General features: G+C 39.5%; 1 protein-coding gene across 1 annotated transcript in view; it reads left to right on the top strand.

Moving 5' to 3' along the window:
• Positions 1–20,717, top strand: part of LOC118842498 (zinc finger protein 883-like) — a 39,342-nt gene that overhangs the window by 17,650 nt on the left and 975 nt on the right. The window lies entirely within an intron of this gene.

The following is a 20,717-nucleotide window of genomic DNA, read 5'->3' as shown; positions in this document are numbered from 1 at the left end:
ATTTTGCTTCTAAACCTATTCCAACTTCTCCGAATTCGCATTTCGGTGGAAGGCTTCTGTGATGACCATTTTGATATTAATTTGATGTTCATCGCGGTGGACACTGTGAACCACAACGCAAAGCCCAGGACCTTAAGATTCAGATTGATTTGGATGACTCACTTCGTCTACGTGTGACTGGAAGGGTCATGGCCCCAGGGACTTCAGGCTCTTCCCCTTCCCTGGGCAGCCTGGGGCCAGTCCCAGCTTCAGGTGCGGACTCTGCAGCTGTTAAGTCCTTCTGACAGTCGCTTCCCAACTATCTTTGGGTCTCAGTTTCCCCATAAGTAAATGCCAGGGGTGGGCCAGATGACGCGACAGCCTTCCTTCCCGGCAGGAGGACAGCTCCAGCAGCAAACTCGGAAGACACTGGCCGTTTCCGCGTGCAAGTGGCAGTTACTATGGTGACCGACTCTCTCCCTCCCTCCTCCTCCCATCCCCCCAACTCCACCCTCGTCAATCATCTCTACAATCCTGCTCCCTTTCTCCAGCACAGGTCCTGCTGCCTCTGGGGCTGCCTCTGTCCTGGACCCTGGCTGAGCCTGCGCAGACGGAAATCCAACACTACATTTCCCAGAGGGGCCGCAGGCCGGGGTACGGGCACTCGGACTCAATTTCCCAGAAGACCTTTCGACATTGAATGGTTTAATGCCTTTACAACCCTTAGGAACCTGGGGCAAGGAACCTGCTGAGGCTGCCGGGAAGTAGAGTCCGTGCGGGGCGTTAGCGTGTGCGCAGGCGTCGTTCAGCTTGGGACTTGGAGATCGGTATTTATGTGGAACGGCGTATGTGGGAAGGTGGTAAAAACGTGCGTGTGTCTGTATATGTCTGTATGTGTGTCCGCATGTGTCTATATGGGTGTGGCCTGAGGGAAGCGTCCGGTTCAACAGACAGAGGGGAAGGACGTCTTTAGGCATCCGAGTCATGAATTCGCACCCAGATCTTCGGACTCCTAGTGCTATCTCTGCCCCATGAAATGAAGACATTCCCCCGCACCTCCCCGTTTCGAACAGAAGCCCAGTCCCCTGTGACAGTTGTTCTCCAGCCTTATTTGGAAGGGATGGGAAGGATCAAGGTCCTAACACCCCCTCCTTCCCCCACTTTAGAGGAAAGCTCATTTGGAGGTAGAGAGTACGTCAAGGTCATTTCAAGTCCGTGACTCTCGTTATCGATCCATTTATTTTTATTCTTTATATTTGTATACCCAATGCCTAAATAAATGTTTGCTGGTTGATTTTTATTTTTTGATAAATCGCCTCCTGCTCTCCCATCCTCCATCCTTTGCAACAAAGGGGGAGCAAACGGTTCAGCAAAGCCCACCAACACATCAACCTCATCTGTCAGTGCTGTCGTCCACCCACGTAGGCCCCCACTGTTCCAGTGAAAGGAGGGAGGTATAATTCCTCATCACCAGTGCCAAGATTAGCTTTTATAATTATAGAACATACACTCTCCTCTCATTGTTCTTTTCACCGTTGGTTTTCTCATGGTTTATATTATCTTCCTGGTTCTACTTAATTCACTCCGCATAAATTGAGTTAGTTAATAAACATTGATGGACTTGTCTTGGATCATTGTATTTCTGAGAAGAATGAAATCAATCATAGTTGAGCATCGAACAATGTTGCTGATACTGTGTAAGATGTTCTCCTGGTTCTGCCCACTTCACTGCATGTATGTCTTTCCAGGTTTTTCTGAAGGCTGCCTGCTGGTCATTTCTTTTAGCACAAATAGTATTCCATTACATTCACATACCACAACTTCAGCCATTCCCCAATTGATGGGCATCCTTTGAATTTCCAATTCTTTGCCACCATAAAAAGAGCCGCTATAAATATCAATAAATATTTATTAAGCACCTACTACGTGCCAAGTACTGTGCTAAGTACTGGTGATAGAAAAAGAGGCAAAAGTAGCTGATGATCTAATGATATGTATTTTCCCCTTATTTTTCTGGATGCCTCATAAATTATTGGTCTTTAGAGGACTATAATCCATGACATTTACTCATCACAGTTTGTCTAGCTCTTCTTCAGTAGAGAGGTTCCCATTTTGTTTTCAGTTCTTTCCTAACACAAAAAGTGCTGCTTTGAATATTTTGATTAATATGTGACCTTTCTGCCTTTCACTGCCCAAGGTATGTACCCAGCCGTGAGAGCTCTGGGTTGAAGGCTTTGAATAATTTAGTGACTTTTTCCCCCATATAATTCCAAACTGTTTTCCAGAATAGTTCATAACTCCACTAATATTGTGGTTCTTCCTGATGGGGATGGGATCTGAACCCCCAAAAGGAAAAGTCCATGTCTTTGGGATCTGCACCCCAAAAAGGAAAAGCCCCTGGACTTTCTTATTTGGCCTAGGTCCCTGGCGTTTGCCTGGGGCAATTGGATCTCCCCAGTTAATTAACTGCCCTTTCATTGTCTGCACCTGGCCCCACTCTAGACCGCCGCTACCTCAATTCCATCTAGACCCTTTCTTTTCCCACAGTCTTCTTTATATAACATTTATCAAGCTTCCATTAGGGTACTCAGATTCCTTAACAGCCTAGCCAACAGTTCAGATTCAGTCTGGTCCACACTGCGGATTTTTAGAATCACCACTCTGACCAGTGTTCTAATAAACCTTGTTTTTGGCTGAAAGAAGGCTTGGGTTGAATTCATTTGGGCAGGACCCGGGTGTCACTATTTCGAGGTCCAAGCACCCTTAAACCTCAGCATTCCCACAGTGTCTTCCATATTTGACTTTTATTGTCTTTTGTCTTCTCTGTCAATTTGCTGGGTGTCTGGTGAAACCTTAAGGTTGTTTAATTTGCATTTCTCTTACAAGTAATTCAGTCAAATTCACAGCTTCTTAGCTCTGTGCTCACCCCTGCTTTTCTAGCTGGACTTTTTCCTAAGTGCTAGAGGTCTTGAGTCTTCTCTTTCTCCTCACGTAGACATGGGCTGGATGAAGTCACTTGCTGTAGTTTTTTTTTTTTAATTTCTTGATTATTAGGGTCGGTGTAGTTATTTTTAAATCATTAATGGAATACTTGTGTGTGAGCTGATCTGTTCACCATCATATTGGGAAAGAGTTCTTTTTCATTGGGTGTTTTTGGTTCACTTTATTTAAAAATATGGTATTTATTATCTTTAAAAAATTTATTTTTCCTTCTGGATTTATGTGCCTCAACTTTTATTTTTTCTGCTTTGGAGCCAGTCTTATGCCTAAACTTTTTCTTTTGGAGGTTTTAATCTTTCAGTTTTTTTCCTTATATTGCCAGTAGTTTTTCTCTGGATTTTCTTGTCACTGTTTGCCACCTACTCTTTCCACCATGGTCACAAGATTTCTTCTACACAAGTCTCCTCAAGTAGGGTGTTTTCAACCTTCTCGAATTAGGGGCCCAGCTAGATCTCTGCCCAGATTAATTAATGGGAGAAAGGACTGACTTCAGGTAGATTCCTAGACCCCTTCTTCTAAGCACAGAAACCCTCTTTTCTCTATCTGGATTTGCGCTGCTGTCTCTTGCACTCTCTTCCCCCTCCTAAATTAAAAAAAAAAAAAAAGTTTCGCACCCTTTTCTTTCCACAGCTGGGCAAGGTCAGGTTTTTTTTTTTCTGCCTGTTATGGAGTGAGGTTATATGTTACTGCCAGGTGCTGCTATGTTGGGGGCCACTACAATTTTACCCTGGGACATAAGCCAGTGAGGCAGCTTGCTCTGGCTGTGCCCAAAATGCAAGGTGGTCTTGGAGGTTTGGTAAAGAGAGTGAACTGCTTTCAGCATTTCAGCTGTCTAGTGTTGCTTCCATAACACTGTTTCCTTGTATGGGGTTTCTGTCTCAGCTTGTTGCTTCAGCTTTCATTACCATGGCTTTGGTGTGTATTTCTGACTTCTACAACTACCCTGTGTGCGGGATGAGTGAAGACCTCTCACAGAAAGGGACAAATTAAGTAAATAGGAATAAGTAAGATAGTAAGGCCTCTCATGAAATCTAAACTTCAGCTTTCTACCTAAGTTTTTCTGTAAGCCAAGTTAGTGACCATGGGAAGACAAGCTAGTAAGCATAAGGCCCCCAAGGATAAGAATAGGGCACAGGATGCTCACATCCTGTGTATTTACCTAAGGTCGAGAGGCCTGAAAGAAAGAAGGGTTGAGGCGAATAAGTCAGCAACCATGAAATCCTCTAAGAGTAAGGATAGGACACAGGATGCTCACCTCCTATGTATTGACCCCAGGATAAGGGAAACTCTGTTTGGGAGAAGAATGGATGAAAAGCCGAAAAGCCAGGTGCAATGTAGACGTGCAAGACCAGTTATTTATCACGTCCAGATTGTACCCTCAAAGCTTACGTTTTCAAGCTGACAGGAAGGAGGTTGGGAGGGGGAATTGCAGTTTGGGACCTATATAAACACCCCAATTCTCTGTGCCTGGTGCGCTCTGACACTGAGAGGTACCTGGAGTTGCCCTTTCCCGCGGGATCGTAATAAATTTTCCTTTCTATTTTCACCTTGAGACGCCTCTGTTTTAATTCTTTAATTCGTAAATTCGTATCACATGCACCTGCTATCTTTCCAATTTAGTGATCCTCTATCCTTTTTTTCTAACAATACTCAGGGAGAGAAAGCTGAATGTGGTAGTAGTAATCAAGGACTAGAGATTTGTCTCTTGTTAGTAGTTCAAGGGAATCATAGAATCTCAGTATCTTTCAAGGAGAACCCAAAGTTGGGGATAGAGATTTTGGAACCAACATAGAAATTTATAACTGAACATTGGGTAATGACAGTGGGTAACCTTGTTATGAGAGCCCTGTAGAGAGAGACATGCAGCAGGCTAAGTCAGTAGTGCCTGGGAAGGAGTGGGAAGAGATGGGAAGGGAAAAAAAAGAGAATCTTCAGAGAGTTAGGAGAACCACGAAAGTCCTTCCATCGAGGCCCAGCAGAGGTGCTATCTCCTTTTTCAGGGTTTCTCTGACTCCCCCAGATAGAATGGAGTATGACACTAATATTTTTCTTTTGATAGGGTTACTAAAAATGCACATCAAAAGGTTGCTTTGACAATGATTATCTAGATTTTAGCAGAGTATCTGACGTCGATGATGCCATACTTGTGGACAAGATGGAGATAAAGACTGGATAATGATATTGTAATGTGGATTCAGACTCATTTGCATTTATCCAATATAAATCTATACAAAAGGAGATGTTGAAAGTGCTAAAGAGGGAGGAGAAAATTTGGGAACATAAATACTAAAGGAGGTAGGAAAGGATGGAATCAGTAGTTGGTTTTAGAAAAGGTCACCTCTCCCTCTGAGGTTGAAGGGAAGGATGAAACATAGGTAGAAGTGGAATTCTAACGAGGAGCAGATGGACTTCATTATAACCTGGAAAGACTTATATGAACTGATGCTGAGTGAGGGGAGCAGAACCAGGAGATCATTATACACAATTACAGACACACAGTATCTGTAAGGACTAACTTTGATAGACTTGGCTCCTCTCATCAATCAAGGTTCAAAGACAGCTCCAAAAGACCCATTATGGAAAAAGCTATGCATATCCAGAGAAAGAATTATGGAGTCTGAATGCAGATTGAGGTAAACTACCTGCTCTCTTTTTTTTCCCCTTCTTTTTTGGTTTTGCTTCTTCTTTCTCATGATTCATGCCATTGGTTGTAATTCTTCTTTGCAACTGGACTACTATGTAAATAAGTTAAATGTGAAGGTATTTGTAGAACATGCCATCTTGGGGGGGAGTGGAGAGGAGAGGGAGGGAGAGAAAATTTGGAACCCCAAAGCTTGTGGAACTAAGTGTTGGAAACTAAAAATAAAAAAAAAACTTATAATTAAAAAAAGAAATGGAATTCTATGAATGAATGAACTGTTTTCTTTTCCCATAAATAAATTTTGGAACTAGGTTATCCATTGAAAATAAAGCTGTGGTTGGGGCAAGAATTTAGGGCTTAAAGTAAATGTATGACCTCAAACTCTTGAAAAAAAAGCAATCATTAAAACCATTTGTTAGTGGTTAAATAATAGTGGGATTGACTAGACAAAGAAAAATAAAAATGGTAGAACTCAGTAATCTAGTTTTTGACAACAACATAAATATAAATTACTTAGGAAAGAGCTCACCACTTGATAAGAACTAGTGGGAAAACTGGCAATCATTCTGGCAGAAATTGAGTTCAGACTAACATCTTACACTATATTCTATAATAAATCCAAAATAGATACATCATCTAAATATTAAAAATCATACCATAAACATTTTAGAAGAGAAACAGATCATATACCTTTGATAGCTATGGGCAGAAAGTAAATCCATAAGCAAGCAATGGACAGAGATAACTGTAAAAGATAAAATAATTTTAATTACGTGAAATTGAAAAAAATTTGCATAAACAGAATTAATGCATCCAGGATAAAAAGGGAAGAAATCAATGGGAAAAGAAATCTTTAGTGTCATATTCCCTGAATAAGGGTTTAGCATCAGAGATAAATAGGCAAAAGAAATACAAAAAGCCAAAAGCCAAACCCAGTAGATGAATGGACTATTACGAACAAATAGTTCTCAAAAGAAGAATTGAAAACTATTGACAACCATATGAAAGAATGTTCCAGATCATTGATACTAAGAGAAATGTAAATCAAACAACCTTGAAATTTTACCTCATAATCATTAAAATGGCAAGGATGACAAATGATGAAAATAGTGTTGGGGAAGTTGGGGAAGAACAGGCACACTTATGCATGGTCAGTGGCACTGAGAATTTGTTCAGTCATTTTAGAAAGTAATTTAGAATTATGCAAATAAAGTGACTAAAATAACCATTACTTTCTACCCAAAGATTCTGTTACTAGGCACATATCCCAGCAAGGTAATTGTCAAAAAGAAAGGCTCCATGTATACCCATATATTGCACCATTTTTTGTTATAGCAAAGAACCAGAAACAAAGTAGACAGTTGCTCATTGATTGGAAAATGGCTAAACAAATTGTGGTGCATGAATGTAATGGAATATTATTGTGCTGTAAGAAGCAACTAACATGAGGAATACAGAGAATCATGGAAAGACTAACATGAACTGATACAAAGTGAAGTAATCAGAGCTAGGAAAACAATATACACAATAATTACATCAATGTAAATAGAATGAACAACAACCACAAAACTATTGAAGATACATATTTTGAAACTGTGAAGAATAATCTTGGTCCCAAAGAAGAGATATGAGAAGATACATTGTTCTGTTTCTTTGAGAGGTGGGAGAGGAGTATACATGGAGGGTGGAATATGCATATATTATCAGATTGTTTAATGTACTAATCAGTTTTGGTGAATTATTTTTCTTTTACTCTTAAAAAATCATTTGTTATATGGCATATTTGTCTGGGAGGAGAAAAAGGTAGCTAGAGGAAAATTTACTCTATGTAAAAACAAAGATATAAAAATTTGTTTAAAAAAACAAATGTGTGTTTTTGTATCTAATCCAAATTTGGAGTTGGGCTTTGAGTGGGGGTGGGGGGTGGGATATTGTTTGTCTAACTTCTTAGAAAAAAGGTAGAGACTGAATGTATTAGCATGTCTTTGTATGTGTCAAATATGTTTATGTATCTATGTCTATGTGATGGCATCTGAATCAACATTAGGAATTCTATAGTTATTAAATTGTAGTGTCATTATTACTTGGTGCTCATATTCTGGGTCATTTGCATGTTTAGGGGCCTTGGCTTTCCCTGAATATGGGGCCTTGGCTTTCCCTGAATTTAGGACCTTGAATTTGAAACAAGAGGCTGTGGTTGCTGAGTCCCTAGTGTTGATTTATTCTTTATTCTATCCCTGTTAACCTTACAGTGATTCAGTCTATGCAGTACCGGGAGGTTGTCTTTCTGCCAGGAAAACAGATGGTTGGTCTTCCTTCCCTTACCAAAAAAGTTCCTGTTGGAGAACCTGTGCCATTGGTGTCCCTCAGATGCCTTAAGACCTTTGTCTGCAAGAGAATCTGAAGTTCCAGAATAAGACTACATTCAGGATAAGGAGCCCAACCTAGAAAACCCATTCAATGGGCCATTAGATCATTTCAGTCCAAGAGGGACTAGCAGACACTGAACCCACTTCAGGAACTTGGAGTCCAGAATTCCACACAGAGAAGGTCCAGTTTATTTCAGTACCACAGTAATTCCTGCCTGTTCTCCCCAGGAAGATGATTGGGAGCACAACAAGCAGAGAGCAGTAAGAAAGCAGTGACTATGGCGGAGAATTTGATCCAAAGCCTTGGGGACAGAGGTGAGAAGGGCCAAAAAATTGAGAACTAGGGAGAAGAACCTGGCCATGACCTGGTAAGGGTTGTCCCTAATCTTGTTGGATGAGCATAATTTACATTTCGACATAAACTTTTCTACCATATCTTGTAATTTTCACCTCCTTTGGATTTTACTATGTGTGAAATAGAGAAAACAGGCAGCCTCCTTAGTGATGGGATGGGATCTGGACCCCTAAAAAGGAAAAGACCATGTCTTTGGGATCTGGACCCCGAAAAGGAAAACCCCCTGGACTTTCCCACATGTCTTTGAGATCTGGGCCATGTGGGAAAATCCAGGGGCTTTTCCTTTTAGGGGTTCAGATCCCATCCCCATCATTATTATTCCTATTTTATAGATAGTAGACAGAGAGCTGGGAGCTATGGTGGATAGAGAATCAGTCTCAAATTCAGAAAGACCTGTGACACATGATATCAGTATTGTCCTGGACAGGTCACAACTTCTCCATCTTGCAGATAATATTCTAGGACTATAACCTACAGACAACTTGCCAATCTGTGTCTCTACACCAATTCAGTCACAAGCTGGGACCAGTTCCCTGCTCCCCCCCGAAAAAGGATAGTGAATGAGAAGTTATTTTCCTTTGGTCATATGGGTAATTAATTCTAGGACTACAGCCATAACCCCGGTTTCCTTATTTCCAGTTCTTTGTCCTTTGTCCTTTGCGCTACACCATATTACTTCTTTTACCTTTAAGGAAGTTAGAGTTGTTTCTTTATGTATCAGATGGGTTATAGAAGAAAATGGGCATATTTTCCTTCATTAAAAGCAAAGATTAAATGAATCACAGAGAGATTAAGTATTATATCCCAGATTACATGAAGGCATAGTTGTTATATTCAAGCTATATTTTCTGAATTGGAAACACAGATCTGAAACATACTAGAAGCAAAGGGACAAAGTCAAGTGTCAGTGGCCTTTATCTTTGATCCTGGAAAGAGCAGACCTTTTATTCCAGACCTCCCTCTTTTAAGTTATTTAGAGATAGAGAGATCACCCTCAGATAGTACATAGTTGGGAGTCTGAGCACTCCAAGACTCATTTCCCTTTTTTTTTTCTTCTAGCCCAATATTCTCAGGACTGTGCCTTTCTTCAAGAAGGGAATGCAGAAAAGGAGGGGATAGCAGCTGTATTCCTGACAGTCAGATACCAGGTGAATTGAGTTTTCCTCTTTCTTCCGTGAAATGCAGTTGTGGTTTTAGAGTATATGGCAACTTTTTTAAGAGGATGGGCTCCATCCTAATGGATGTGTTTTATGAAATACCCTCTAGATGATTAGGGCTCTTCCTTAGAAAGGTCCAAAGACAGGCACATATCTCCATTTTATTTCCTATCCCACAGTACACCAAGCCTAACAAAGTCAAGACCACACCCTGTACCTCCCATCTATTTCTCAAGATGTTTTAAATTTTACCTTTTCCTTCGGGATGAAGGAGTCCAGTAAGAATGTGTTTATATTTCAGGAATCAGTAACATTCAAGGATGTTGCTGTGGATTTTACCCAGGAGGAGTGGGAGCAACTGAACCCTTTTCAGAGAGACCTTTACAGGGATGTGATGCTGGAGAACCATGGGAACCTTGTTTCACTGGGTAAGGACGACTTTCACCTGTGATTTAGGATCTGCTGTACATTAAAATGCTCCTATTCACTCAATGGGAATGAATGCAGAGATGAGAATGGAATTACTTGTTTTATTGTGACGAAACATGCTATATAACTGTAAAGGTCACCCTAGATGGGACTAAATAAAGCATGAAGTCCTAGATAATATAAGAACTTTTAAGAGGTCTTAGTACCTCAGGAATAAGAATAAATAGAAGAGGGAAAGGGAGAGAAAGCACTTGGATTTAGGTAGTGAGGAGAAGAGGGGTAGACAACGAAAGGGAAGTAGGAGGCAAGTATGGGAGTCAAGTATTGAATTTAGAATTAGTGGGTCAAGAAAGCAAGGGTGGGGGCCAGTGCATCTTTGCATAACTCACGACTCTTTGTAACAATCGTCCTAAAACTGACACACGATTATGCCTTTAGAGGGGAATATCAACAAATTGACCATCAGTACCTTTAGTAGATCTTCCATATGAGGACACACAAACTGTTTGGTTCCTAGCAGAGGGCTAGACAGAAGAAATGAAAGAAAAAGATTAATGTCATGTCTTTCTCTGCCAGAAAGAATAGTCTTCTATCCACCTCTGCCCACAGAAGATCTTAGGGTCATAGAATCATATATGTAGAGCCAAAAAGAACCAGAGAAGTCATCTAGTCTAACCCCTTAATTTATAAATCAGGTGATTAAGACCCAGAAAGATTGAAGAGTTGAAGATTTCCTTTGTTTCCTAAAGGTGTCCTCCCAGAGCCAAGAGGGCTAGGTCAGGAAAAGGCCAAGAGATGACCTCTCATAGCCAACCATGAGACCAGAGTAAAGACCCCTCCTCCCACCCCGTCCATTCCCAGACCTTTCTGAAGCACCTCCCTCTCCTTGGGTTCAGATGTTACTGGTTGTTATTTACTGCCATCTTGCTAGGATCTAAGCCTGCCACTCAGGTTTTCCCTCTTCATCGGAGAGGGTGAAGTAGTTTCTTCTCTCCTGCTTTCTAAGCTCTGCCAGTTGAAGGCATCAGCCTTGAATGCAGGGGATCTGATTTGAAGTTTCCTCCTCAATATAGACCACATGATTCACTGTGAGCCAGAATTTTTGATCATGAACATAAGGTCACCTTTCTCAATCAGTTACCTGCTAGGGAGCACCCCTTCATAGGCTGGAGCCAAGCAAGGATTTGGTGTTGTTAATAAAGATAAGGGGGAAAATGACTGAACTGAAGGGGCCTCCTAACAAGGAAGGGACCCAGACAAGGACTGATGTCATTGGCACAAATGGCTAAGGTCCCACCACCTCAACAATTCTGGGCTTCTGGTGAATCAGAGAATAACTGTGGAACCTCTGAATTGCTCAGTTGTGCTTTGGCTTTAGCTTCAAGCCAGAGATTTCTAATATTTGGGCCCCAAGATGAGGCATTTAATACTCCCTGTTATATTGGGCAAGTTTTGCCTTTATAGAGTTGAAAATAGGTAGCTTAATTGGGCTGTCCTGCACCAGTGACTCCCCTCTTCTGCTTCCCTAAGCCAGGGCATTTTATTCAGGATTCAAGTGCAAATGACTATTTTCTTGGAAGACAACACTGAGCTTCCTTCCCTATAGTCCCTCTGGTTTGTCTTGTCATTTGCTCTTCTGCTGTAGTCAAATGAAGGTTCACATTTCAGCTCTTCCATATCTTAGTCATGTAATCATGGGTAAGTCACATCGCCTCCTTCACCTGTCAGATAAGGAGGATGGGTGATGTCTAAGGTCATTCTAGCTCTATTATCATGTGAGCCTGTTTCCATTCTTTACAGAACAGGAGTATTAGTGTTGTGCATTCTGGTGTCAGGCAGTCGGGTGCTCAGGGAAAGGGAAGTGTGTAAAGCTATCTGTCTACAGTAGTTAACTAGCTCCTCACTCCTACCCACAAAAGGGCAGTGAGATTATTCTCTGATGGCGGCAACTGGCGCAGTCCTTACTGTTATTCTGCTTACTATGCAGTTAGTATTTGAAACAATTATTAACTATTTGTGGAAAGCAAGAATGAAGTACTAGTGTTATTGGTGAAATTGAAACTGGAAAGTGGATAGTAAGTACATGGAGAGTTAAAAGAGTCAGTGCACAAAAGAGGGACAACATGTCAGTCAGTCCATAAACATTTATTAAGTGCCTACTATGTGTCAGGCACTGTGCTAAGCTGGGGATACAAAAAGAGAGCTCACAATCTAATAGAGGAGATAACAAGCAAACAAATATATACAAGCTGTATACAAGATAAATAGGAAATAATTAAGAGAGGGAAGGCACTAGAACTAGAAGTTAGGAAAGGCTTCCTTATAGAGGGTGGGATTTTAACATTCTTTTTTTAAAATTTTTGAGTTCCAAATTCTTTCCTTCCCTCCAGCCCCTCCCTCATCCACTGAGGAGCAAGCAATGATATCTCCATTATACATGTGAAGTCATGCAAAACATATTTCTAAATTAGCCATGTTGCAAAGGAAAAAAGGAAAAAGAAAAATTAAGAAAGTGCAAAACGATGTGCTTCAGTCTGCACTCAGAATGCATCAGTTCTCTCTTTAGAGGTAGATAGTATTTTTCATCATGAGTCTTTTGGAATTATTGTGGATCATTGTATTGATCAAAGTAGTTAAGTCTTTTGCAGTTGATCATCCTTACAATATTATTGTTACTGTGTACAGTGTTCTCCTGGTTCTTTTCACTTTACTTTGTATCATTTCATATAGGTCTTCCCAGGTTTTTCTGAAACCATCCTCTTCATCATTCCTTATAGCACAACAATATTCCACCACAATCATATACCATAACTTGTTCAGTCATTCTGAATTGATAGACTTCCCCTCAGTTTCCAATTCTTTGTCACCACAAAAAGAGTTGCTCTAAATATTTTTGTACATATTGGTCCTTTTCCTTTTTTTTGATCTCCTTAGGATACAGCACTAGTTAGAGGTATTGTTGAGTCAAAGAGCACGCACAGTTTTCTAGTCCTTTGGGCATAGTTTCAAATTGGTCTCCAGAATGGTTGGAATAGTTCACAACTTCATCAACAATGCAATAGTGTGCCTATTTTTCCATATTTCCTCCAGGATTTATCATTTTTCATTTTTGTCATGTTAGCTCATCTGACACATCTGAGGTTGTAACACAGAGTTGTTTTAATTTGAATTTCTCTAGTCAGTAGTGAGTTAGAGCATTTTTTCCATGTGACTATTGGTAGCTTTGATTTCTTCTTCTGAAAACTGCCTGTTCATATCCTTTGACCATTTATCAATTGGGGAATGGCTTTTATTTTTATAAGTTTGGCTCATTTACCAATATATTTAAGCAATGATACCTTTATCAGAGAAACTTGTAAAATCTTTTTCCTCATTTCCTGCTTTCCTTCCAGTTTTGGCTGCTTTAGTTTTGTTTGTACAAAAATTTTTAAATAACCAAAATTATCCATACTTCCCATAAGCCTCTCTGTCTCTTATTTGGTCATTGTTAGGGGTCCTTGACCAGCAAGTATCCCTATCTCAGTACGCAATGATGAGGCGGGAGTCAAAGGTAGATACAACTCCGATTTATTGGGAGCCATTATCCATTTTTATAGGTTTTTGCACTACATAAGCAGAAGCAGGTGTTCAAGGGGATGAGAGCTTGGGAAAAAAGAGATGTGCTTCAGTAATGTATTGTTGCACTTAGATTAGATGTAGGTAGCGATATCTGGTGGGAAAAATCAGGATTATTGTAAACTATGTTGCCTACAAGTGTATGGGAAAAACTAGGGCTGTGGTAAGGTAGTTTCCATAGGAGTATGGGAACAGAAGGGGAGTGCTGTTCTACAGTATCTAAAGAGGAATGGGAAGGCTCGGGCAGGATGCAAACTGGTATCAGAACTGTATGAGCTTATGTGAGGCACGGGGCAGGATGCCCTTGTAAAGTATCCAAGAAGCTCCTGTTAATTAAAGCATGTTTGTGTTAGGCACTGGTTCAAGAGCATTCCGTAATGGCCAGCTGGGTTCCTCCTACTGGGCTTGTGAGTCCTTGGTGAATGGACTCTGCCTGCATGAGAAAGGATGGCTACCAGAGCAAGCGGGGGGACTGTTAAGGGGGGCTGCTAGGGACGGAAGTCTTTCCTCCGGGTGCCTCACCATTCCAACTCCTACTAAGCCTGTCTGGTTTTATCCAGGAAACAGGCCACACGCTAGGGTCTGAGCAGCCCCGGGGTCGGCACTAACTCCCTACAGGTCATAAACTCTTTTTTTTTTTGGAGGGGGGAAGGCAGGGAAATTGGGATTAAGTGACTTGCCCAAGGTCACACAGCTAGTAAGTGTGTCAAGTGTTTGAGGCAGGATTTGAACTCAAGTCCTCCTGACTCCCGGGATGGTACTCTGCTCACCGTACCACCTAGCTGCTCCAAATTTTTTTCTTATCCATGGATCTGACAGGTAAATTTTTCCATGCTACTCTAATTTGCTTATGATATCACCCCTTATGTCTAAATCATATATCTATTTTGGCCTTGTCTTGTTATGCAGTGGGAAATGTTGGTATATGCATAGTTTCTGCCAAACTGCTTTCCAGTTTTCTGAGCAGTTTTTGTCAATTGGTGAGTTCTTGCCCTAAAAGTTTGGATCTTTGGATTTATCAAACATTGAATTATGATCTTTTACTACTATATATCATATACCTAATCTATTCCACTGATCCCCCACTCTATTTCTTAGCCAGTACCAGATTGTTTTGATAATTAACACTTTATTATATAGTTTGAAATATGAAACTGCTAAGCTGCCTTCCTTCATATTTTTTATTGATTTCCTTGATATTCTTGATCTTTTATTCTCCCAGATGAATTTTGTTATAATTTTCTCTAACTCAATAAATTAATTCTTTGGTAGTTTGATTAATATGACACTGAATAATTAAATTAATTTAGAAAGTGTTGTTATTATTGTTATATTGTCTCAGCCTATCCATGAGTGATTGATATTTCTACAGTTGTTTAGATCTGTCTCTATTTGTGTGAAAAACGTTTTATAATTGTGTTCATATAGTTCCTTGTCTACCTTGGCAGGTAGATGCCCAAGTATTTTATACTGTTTGCAGATATTGTAAATGGAATTTAAATTAAATATAATTATATTATGTAAATACATTTGTATATTAATATTGACTTATATATTTATATATTGAATATTTACATAATATTATATATTATATAATTAAATATAAAATTAAATGTGATTTCTTTCTATCTCTTGCTGGACTTTGTTGGTATTATATAGAAATGCTGATGATTCATATGGGATTATTTTATAATCCTGCAACTTCGCTAAAGTTATTGTTTCAAGTAGTTTTTTAGTTGATTCTTTAAGTGTACCATCATATCATCTATAAAGAATGACAGTTTTGTTTCCCCATTGCCTATTCTTATTCCTTCAATTTCTTTCTCTGCTATAGCTAGCACTTATACTATAATATTGAATAACAGTAGTGATAATGGACATCCTTATTTCACCCTTGACCTTATTGAGAAGGCTTCTAGTTTATCCCCACTACAGATAACACTTGCACTTGGTTTTAAATAGATATTACTTATCATTTTAAGAAATGCTCCATTTATTCCTATGCTTTTTAGTGTTTTTTAATAGGAATGGGTATTGTATTTTGTATTGTATTTTGTCAAAAGCTTTTCTTTTGGTTTTGTTAATTATGCTTATATTTTTTCCCAATATTGAACCAGCCCAGTATTCCTAGCATAAATCCTATCTGCTCATAATGTATGATCTTTGTGACACATTGCTGTAATCTCCTTGCTAGTGTATTATTTAAAAGGTTTTTTGCATCAATATTAATTATGGAAATTGGTCTATAGTTTTCCTTCTCTGTTTTTGCTCTTCATGCTTTAGGTATCAGCACTATATTTGTGTCATAGAAGGAATTTGGTTGGACTCCATCTTTTCCTGTTTTTTTCAAATAGTTTACATTATAGTGGAATTAATTGTTCCTCATGTTTGCTAGACTTCCCTTGTGAATCCATCTAGTCCTGGGGATGTTTTCTTAGGGAGTTCATTTATGACATATTCAGTTTCTTTTTCAAAGATAGAGTTATTTAAGTGTTCTATTTCCTGTCCTATTAATCTGGGAAATTTGTATTTTGGTAAATATTCATCTATTTCACTTAGATTGTCAATTTTATTGGCATATGATTGTGCAAAATAGTTCCTAATAATTGTTCTAATTTAATCTTAATTGGTGGTACAGTCACCCTTTTCATTTTTTGTACTGGAAATTTCAGTTTCTTATTTATTTTTGAAAATCAAATCAATCAATGGTTTGTCTATTTTATTGTTTTTTCCCCCAAAAAACCTAGCTTCTAGTTTTATTCATTAGTTCAGTGTTTTTTTTTTTTTACTTTCAACTTTATTAATCTCTCCTTTGATTTTCAGGAATTCTATTTTGGTATTTAATTGGAGATCTTGAATTTATTCTTTTTCTAGTTTTTTTTTTCTTTCTGCATGCACAATTAATCTGTTCTTTCCCTCTTTTATTGATTTATGCATTTAGAGATATACATTTTCCCCTAAGTACTGTTTTGGCCGCATCCAGAAAATTTTGATAGGTAACTTTAATGAAATTATTGATTGTTCCTATGATTTGTTCTTTGACCCACTCATTCTTTAGGATCAGATTATTTAGTTTCCAACTAATCTTTAATCTATGCTTCCAGGGCCCTTTATTGAATGTAATATTTATTGCATTATGGTCAGAAAGGGGTGCACTTAATATGGCTGCTTTTCTGCATTTATTTGAGAGCTTTTTATGCTTTAATACATTGCCAGTTTTTGTGAAGGTACCATGTACAGCTGATAAAAAGGTATACTCCTTTTTGTTCTCATTCAGTTTTCTTCAGAAGTCTGTCATGTCTAACTTTTCTAAAATTCTATTCTTCCCTTTAACTGCTTTCTGATTTATTTTGTGGTTAGGTTTATCTGGTTCTGAGAGGGGTAAATTGATGTTAGCCCCCTACTGTAATTTTGCTATCTTTTTCCTTCTGTAACTCATTTAACTTTTCCTTTAAGAATGTGGATGCTATGCCATTTGGTGCATATAGTTTCACTATTAATATTACTTCATTGTCTAAGCCTATACCTTTTAGCAAGTTGTAATTTCCCTGATTATCTCTTTTAATTAGTTCTATTTTTGCTTTGCTTTGTCTGATTTAGTTGAGACTTAAAGGAAGCCATGGAAGGCAGTAGGCAGAGATGAGGAAGCAAAGCATTCTAAGCCTGGGGGAGAGCCAGAGAAAATGCCTGGAGCCAAGAGATGGAATGTCTTGTTTGTGGAATGGCCAGGAGGCCAATGTCACTGGATCCAAGAGTATGTGTTGTGTCAGGGAGTAAGGTATAAAAAGATTGAAAAGGTGAGGGACAAAGGTGGGAGAAGATTATGAAGGGCTTTGAATGACAAACAGAGGATTTTGTATATGAGCCTGGAGATAATAGAGGGCTGCTTGAGTTTATTGGGTAGGAGGGTGATATGACTGGACCTACACTTTAGGAAAACTACTTTGACAACTGAATGGAGATTGGATTGGAGTGGGGAGGGATTTGAGGCAGGCAGATCCATCACTAGGCTATTAAAGTAATCCAGGCATGATGTGGGGATTATAATTGCCCAATCTGTAGGAAAAATCACTGAGGAGGAGCTATGAGCCAGTGTCATTTTATTAAAGGGTACATGGTCCTCTCCACTAAAGTGGACCTCAGATCTTCCTCATTATCTGAGATGCCCCCTTCTTCCAGAACCTTGTTTTTGTAAGGTTTGATACCCAAATATGCAAAAGAGGCATGGCAAAATACAGAATTTCATAGGTTGATAGATCTTGCTCTTGAGGTTCAAAAATGACATGTCAGCAGGAGGATCACAGGTTGGGTGAAGCATGAGGCATCTCCACTGACTAAGTGGTCTTAAGATGGTTACCTGCTCATGTTAGACAAGAGAGAATGGTCTGGAGGTACAAATAAGTTGGGGGACTTTCTAAAGCATCAAGGCATCCCACCCATGCTGGGTTTGGACATAGAATTTGAGTAAAACAGGATGGAGATATCTTTGTCTGCATTCTTGTGATTGTGCAAGTGAGCTTCATAACTGATAAACAAGAAGTGAACATTACATTAAAATTTGAAGCCCATTATAAAGACCTACTATAAGAACCTGTCTTATCTAATTATCCCTATATGATTTATGTAAAATATCAAACTGTTTAATACTGATTGGAACAGAGTAAGGGTTCAAATGAATCATTTCTCACAGTGAAGTGATGAGGGCCTGTAATAGAGTGGTGGCAGTGTCAGAGGGGAGAAAGGGCCATATTCAAGGGATATTGCAAAGGCAAAATCAACAGGCCTTAGTAACAGATTGAAAATGGGGGGTGAGAGATAGTGAGGAGTCCAGGATGGCTCCTAGGTTGTGAACCTAAGGGTCTGGGAGGATGGTTTTGCCTTCCATAGTAATAGGTGTGTGGGTGTGTGGGTGTGGGTGTGTGGGGGGGGTGTGAACGTTTGGGGGAAAGAAAATGAGTTCAGTTTTAGGCATGTTGAGTTGAAGGTGTCTACTAGACATCCTGTTTGAGATGTCTGAAAGGCAGATGGAGATGTGAGATTAGAGGTCAGCAGAGAGGTTGGGGCAGTATAGGTAGATATGAGAATCATCAGCATAGAGATTATAATTAAATCTATGGGAACTGGTGAGATCATCAAGTAAAGGAAGGAGAAGCAGAGATGGCCCAGGATAGAACTCTGTCATTAAATGGCATGATCTACGTGAAGATCCAGCAAAGGAGACTGAGAAGGAATGGTCAGACAAGTAGGAGGAGAACCAAGAGAAAGTGGTGTCCTGAAAACCTAGAGAGAAGAGAGTTATCAAGGAGAACAAAATGATCAAAAGAGTCAAATGCTGTAGTGAGGAGAAATAAAAAAGAAGCCATTGGATTTGACAATTAAGAGATTATTGTTAACTTTAGAAAGAGCAGTTTTAAGAAGTCAGATTCTAAGCAGTTGAGAAAGAAAGGAGAGATAGTGGAGGCTCTATTGTAGAAGACCTTTTAATGAGTTTAGCTACAAAGGACAGAAAAGATATAGGATGATAGTGGGGGTGGAAGGATCAAGTGAAGGTTTTTTCAGGATGGGGGAGACATGGGCATATTTGTAGGCAGTAGGGAAGGAACCAGTAAACAGGGAGAGATTGAAAACAAATGATAGAGTGAGGATGGCAGAGAAGGCATTCTGTTAGAGGAGATGGGATGGGATAAGACCACTTTAACAGGTAGAGGGGTTAGCCTTGGAAAGAAGTAAGGCCACCTCATCATGTAGGACCAGTATGAAGGATGTGATAGTGATTGAAGACACTTGAAAGATAGGACATGAGGAAGGAAGGAAAAGAGAGACCTCACAGTGAATGGCTTCAATTTCTTCTGTAAAATATGAGACCAGGTTCTCAGCTGAATGGGTACAGGGAAGGAACGTTGGAGTTCACTGTGGTTTGTGGGCTGCTGGAGGATTGCTGTGCCATTAGAGATAGAAGACTAGAGAAATCAGTGCTTGTGAAGGCTTCCACCTCAGGAGGGATTAGGTATGAGTTAATGTGTATGCATTGCCCATATTTGCAATATAATGGTCTGGGGAATTTTTCTTCCTGGTACAGACAATGCTGTGATCAGCTCGAGTGGGTATAACAGTGGTGCACAGGACTTGAAAAGCCTGACAGGTGGTCAAGGGCAAATGAATGTGTATGAGTGGATCCATATCAAAAGAACTGACATTTGCAACATTTCTGTGTCCCTTGGTCAGTAGCTCTGTAACCATAAGAAAATCACTTAAGTTCACTAACTCTCAAGTCCCTCATCCATGCAATGGGGATTATGATAGGTATAATACTTACCTCATAGATTGTGGGGATTAGATGGCACCATGGATATAAAGCATTTGAAAAACCTTAAAAGACTATATAAGGGTCAGCTATTATTATTATTTCCTTTTCCACAACAGGGCTTTCCATTTCTAAACCTCAAGTGATCTTCCAGTTGGAGCAAGGGAAAGAGCCATGGATACATAAGCTACAGAGAACTAGAGAGAGACATGTGCCAAAAATCATTTCTCCAGGTAAGAGAGAAAAAAACTGGAAATATAGGATTTGTTGGAAGTTACATACAGTCTATCAATTTAGTGAGAGAACCCAGAGACTTACCGAGATTCTTACTGGCATGGACTCATGGAGGAAAGATGTCTTCCTGTTTTCTTGGTAGGAGTACCACCTTTTTCTTAACTGTAATTCCTTTTCTTACCTTTTTATGAGTATTTTTACCACCTGCCAGCTCTTCCTCTCTACTTCTAGGGACCATCTTTCCTTATTTCCTGAAATTTAATTTTCCCAGATCCCATCCTTTTTTATATTCATTTCTTGATATTCTTACTTGTCGCCATCTCTTCACTTAATCTGTTATTCTGGTTAGCATGCTTCTGGTTGGCATATCCTCGGCTCACCTTGTTACCTAGTCTTCTTCCTCCCATTTCTACCTGCTGATCACTTCTCCTCTCCTATTTCCTAGACTCTCCCCAGAGGGGAGACTTTTTGAGGGGACTTTTTGAGATGTGACAGTTCTGTGAATGCCTAGTGATCTTTTTCTATTGCATTATCCTCTTTCCACTATGGTATGTTATTTTTATCCAGCCAACAGAATAGATTACATTTGTGCTTTCTCTTTGTTTCAGACTGGGAGAGTGGGCTTGAAATTCAG

Source organism: Trichosurus vulpecula, chromosome 3 (assembly GCF_011100635.1).
Source record: "Trichosurus vulpecula isolate mTriVul1 chromosome 3, mTriVul1.pri, whole genome shotgun sequence".
NCBI classification, from domain to species: domain Eukaryota; kingdom Metazoa; phylum Chordata; class Mammalia; order Diprotodontia; family Phalangeridae; genus Trichosurus; species Trichosurus vulpecula.
This window is presented reverse-complemented; position numbering and strand designations above follow the sequence as displayed.